Here is a 5,580-nt window from a genome sequence, read left to right on the forward strand (position 1 = left end):
AATTTTTAAATAACTCTATCTGCCAAACATACGGCTCGCCCGTCATTATATATGTTAAAAAAAACTCTATCTGCCAAATAAAAATGATAAATAAATACTAGTCCATACATGAAATGAGTTGATCCTGATCCAAGTCGCTTATTCAGCATTTGAGAACACAAATATTAAGACGCTGTTTGTATGTGTGTCGGTATCATCTGCCATGATATCAACGATATCATGATGACATCGGGCACGGAAAACAAGTTCATGATAAGCCGGAACCTGCCGGGACTGTCTAACGATCGCCTGATGTGTCCTGGTGAGAAGCTGCGCTTATCCTCTATAGTCGAGTTGCGAGAGCTATTGTCATCTGCAAAGGGACAGAACTATGCAACGAATAATAAAACAAATACTAATGTAGGGGAATAAAAATTACGATACTGGTACGACCTTGCGGGTGGTCGCTTTGGCATAGTCCTAGGATTCATAGATTATTACGAGGGCGCTTATCTTGAGTTCAATCCTCACCGTCGTTTACGCTTTTAGGAATATCGTCCTCACGGAGTAGCAGAGGTAAACTGTACACTCAAGAAACAGCAACAAGTAGCTGCTTTGAACATACTTCAAGGATATACTCGCGATTTGCATATCAGCATCAGGACGATAGGCCAAGCACCAATAATCAGAAACATATCAACGATCAACTGGAGCTAAAATAACATAAAAGAGCATAAAAGTCAAAGAGAAATTAGAAAAGGGGACTGCGAATAACGGTCAGCCAGTAATGACCAGTCACTGATAGACAATTGCTAACAGTCGACGCAGATAGTAGAAGCAGCCAGTGGAGAATACTTCTGTAAATCGTAATGAATAAAGAGTTAAATAAGTTCATTCGGGTTCCGATTTCAATTTGCGGAATATGCCGATGGAAATGACGTCGCTCTGAGTTAAGGACAGGACTGAAGTGGTTCCTATTGTTTGTTTTTCTGCATATTAACCACTTAATTAACCATGCCTCTGCTGCTGATTGTATGATGCTTTAATCTTTCGCATCATTATGCGGCCCTCAATGACCATACCGGGCTCAGCAGCATCCGCAACTCCAGAGGACAAAGCGCATCAACAGTAGAAACATGATGACAGACCATGATAACGCCAAATGAAGAGTTTATTCTGCATCATGAAGGATTGTGATGCGTCTGTTGAGACACCTGATCACCAGCTGAGTCTCGTTGGTGTTGAGGTGCATTAATTGTTAAGTTGGATCGATGATGTCCATGATTACGTTACGAGATTCGCTCTTCCGCTGTTGACTTACCCGAATCTACAGACTGCTGGCGTTCTAGAACAGATCAAAATGCCATTTCTTTCTTTATCGTTTCAGACAGAGAAATTATTTTTGCTTGCTTATGTAACTAACGGTTCAAAACATCCTATTCACTTTTATCTTTTATTTATCTATTTAACTTGAATCTAATATTACATGTACATACTATCTGGCTTATCTCCATCCCTTTGATCAGAACGATGATTACAAAAATAAAGAAATAACGCTTTCTTCAACATTGTTGATTTTGGGACAATTGTTTATATGTTGTTACGGCAAATTTTTGATCTCTTACTTTCTCTAATATTTCTTGTATAACTTGTTGCTTTTGCTGTTGTATTTTTCCTGGGAGCGATTCTAGAATTTGTTGCAGTTCATATATGTGTTTTTCTATTTTCTCCAAGTCACATTCATACCATGGTTGGTTATCATCTTTGAGGCCCAGTTTGTGATTAATTATGCATTTTATTATCGTGTTGTGACCATTTTCTACTGCCAAATGAAGAATGCTTCGACCATTTCGATCGTAAACACCGAAACAGTCCATATTATACTCTTCTACCAACCAAGTAAATTCCTTGTAACCCGACAAGATACCGGGAACCGAAGCATAATAGTGACCAACATTCCACCCATTCTCCGAATCAACTTCAATTGGGTCAAGCTTTTTCTCTTTTATGAGATATTTGAGCATATTATAACACTCAGCTTGTATGCAAAGATGCAACAAATTAGGTTTTCCTTCACATCTGCTCGCGAGGTATTCATATACTGGCGTTGTAGTGTTACAGTTATCATTCCACAGATTTTTCAAAACTTTCATGATTATTAGAATCAATGATTTGTTCAACTCCAGCTTCAACATTTCAACCAAAAATCGTGTCATCGAAACCCTTCCATACGCAACTGACAGAATGAGCAGAGAAAGGTCCCGATTCATTGCCACATCGTTGGGCAATTCATTAATGATTTTCCATAGTATTTTTTTCTCATCAATCGTGGCTGTATCCATATCATCATTTTCCTCATTCTCAAACTCAACCTCCATGCTTGGTTGAATGCCTTGTAAGTTGCGATAGTGACCAACGAGCACTTTGAATATGCTGATTCTGTTTCGTCTGATGCACTCCATCATACAGGCAATCAATTCGTTGTTAGTGCTTGTAGCCAATGCTGGGTGTATTTGATCCTCATACTCAACCATCAGATGCTCTAATATTGTGACCGATCTATATATTATTGCTGATCGACAGGCATCTTCAATGATATGAGCTTCTACATTCCATTGTTCCGTTATATGTTCAATGTTTTCTGGCGAGAATCTGTGGATTGATTTAGTTAAACAATGTAAAAGGTAATAATATTTTGCATGGAATGGAAGTTGTGATGCCATTTGACTAAGCTCATCGTAACATTCTCTGAAGCGCGAGCATTCGTCTGAATTCTTTATTACGTACTTGTCTATGAGGCCAAATCCGAGACGAGTCTGAATGATGTATTCTGCCGTCCAAATGTTATTAACCTCAACAGCAACATGGATAACACTCTTTCTTTCTTCGTTACTGTTGAAGCAAAGCTTTTTGAGTTTATTCCTGCGACTTTCCGTCAAGGACGAGAGCGGAAATCCGTCGGATGTGATCTCAAGCACCCGTTTAAATATGCAAGTTAGTGGATGACCATTTTTGATATTGCAACATTTCCAAATACACTTACTTGAAGCGTAGTAGTGGAAGATGTTCCATCCATTCTGCTCATTGGTGGTCATAACATTGACCATGTTGTGTTTGATCAAGAACTTGATCATACATCCGAGTCCATTTTGTGCCGCAAGATGTAACACATTTGCACCCTCGGCATCGATTTCATCGAGATTAGAGATTCTTTCAAACAGATATCTGAGAATTGGATCAAAATCAGGTTTTTCGAATGCACATTCATCTGAGTCTTTAGTTCCCGGTGCATAAAAATGTGACTTATGTACAATTACCATAACATCAATTAGAACCTTCCAATCGATGTTTACGTTCAATGCTTCAAACAAGCGTTTTATCATTGATTCATTTTTCAGGCATACAGCGAGGGCCAAGAGCTTCAATTTACAAACCTCTTCCACCGATCGGTTGACCGATAGAGTCGTTTCAACTTGGTTAACCAATTTCTCAAAATTTACTGAAGTAAAATAATATCCTGTATCGTCACATTTTTCAACAATTTCATACAAATTCGCCTGTGAATCCACTTCGTTTGGATTGAACAGCCATTTTGTGACAGAAAGAAAGTCTGACGAATACAGACTCCTTGCTGTGCAAACTAACCAACCAACATCATAAATCGATGGTGGAACCGCGCTAGGGAACTCACGATGCAAATAGTACATCACGAACAGAGATCTGCCTTTGATTGCGATTTCGTAAAACTCTTTGGCATTCTCTTGGAGTAACAAGCGGCATCTATTTGGCTCTTGTGATTGTTTGTCGATGGTTAATGAAATCTTTGCTATTTGCTTGGCCAGCATACATAGTACTCTGTTATGCCACTGTTTCTCTCCAACAGATTTCGAAATCTCGTGAATCGCATGGTAGCAAAATGTTATGTTTGGTATGGCATCAACACTCAGGTTTCTGATTTCTTTTAAAGCATTAAGTCCCAATTTTCGAGCCACAATGAGTTCTACTATGTCTTTCTGTTCGTTTTCCATTGCCACGTGGAGAATGCTTCTTCCTTTCTTATCGAAAATACCAAAACAATCCATGTCGCTTGCTTTTGTTAGCATGTAATGGAATAAATCAGTTTTATTACCATCAACATGAGAAGAATAGTGATCACCAGAGATTACTTCTTCAACCCAAAATGAGCGCTGATTTGAAGCACATAAATGGAATACATTCCAACCCTTTGATTCATCAACAGCCAGGATGTCGAAATTATATCGCTCTATCAGACATTTTGAGAACGCGAAAAGGTCGGATGTTATGGCAAGACGAAGCATTATATTTGCTTCACCGTCGCTTATATTCGATGCCAGGTCCAACAGACATTCATATGCTTGGCTTGGTTTTATTCCAGCCTCACGATTTAGTTTCGAAAACAACTGTTTAGTTATCATTGCTAAAGAATAGATAAAACTAGAGCAAATATTCAACTTGCATGACTGTATCAAATACCTAAGCAAAGATGGTCTTACTGTTGCCACACATATAAGCAACAACGAGAGTACGTTTTCATTAATCATAACTGCAGATAATATTCCCAGTTTTGCCCAACTTATGTTATTTATGATGTCGTGTACTTCATTTATTGTATCAGACTTTAAATAAACCATTGAATAAGTATATTCATCACTTTCAATCGAACAGGATTGAAAATCTTTGATCTTATTTCGAGAACAGTAGAGATCAAAAAAATACTTGAATTCAATTTTGTAATCCATTAGTGCAGAATATGCAGCGCATTTCCAAAAGTTGTCACCGTGTAAAATTGACGGATCATTTGCCATAAAGTATTTCAATACAAAAATCGATTTATTCTTCAATGCTGAATCGAAAGTTAAAATCATTATCATTTGAAACAAAAGTGTTTCATTAGCTTGCTGTTGAATAACACTCTCCAGCATCGAAACCGAATTGGTTTCTGTAACGTCTTTTATTTCATTGTGCTCATTCTTGCAATTAGAATATGATATCTCTCCAATGTTTGCGAATGTTTCATTGGTTAAATAAGAACTCAAAGTTTCTACTATATCTTGTAGAGCTTGTTGTGTTTTTTGAGGAGTGTTTTCCGGAAGCATTGCTAGAGTTTGTTGCAGTTCATACATTTGGTTAGCTATTTTCTCCGAGTGCCATTCATACCATGGTTGGTTATTACCGTTGAGGCCCAGTCTATGATTGATGATGAATTTTACTATTCCATCGCGACCATTCTCCAATGCCAAATAAAGAATACTTCGACCATTCTGATCGTAAACACCGAAACAGTCCATATTATATGCTTCTACCAACCAAGTAAATTCCTTGTAACCCGACGAGATACCGGGAACCGAAACATAATAATGACCAGCATTCCACCCATTCTCCGAATCAACTTCAATTGGGTCAAGCTTTTTCTCTTTTATGAGATATTTGAGCATATTATAACACTCAGCTTGTATGCAAAGATGCAACAAATTAGGTTTTCCTTCACATCTGCTCGCGAGGTATTCATATACTGGCGTTGTAGTGTTACAGTTATCATTCCACAGATTTTTCAAAACTTTCATGATTATTAGAATCAAT

This window comes from Anopheles darlingi, chromosome 3 (genome assembly GCF_943734745.1).
Source record: "Anopheles darlingi chromosome 3, idAnoDarlMG_H_01, whole genome shotgun sequence".
Classification (NCBI taxonomy): Eukaryota; Metazoa; Arthropoda; class Insecta; order Diptera; family Culicidae; genus Anopheles; species Anopheles darlingi.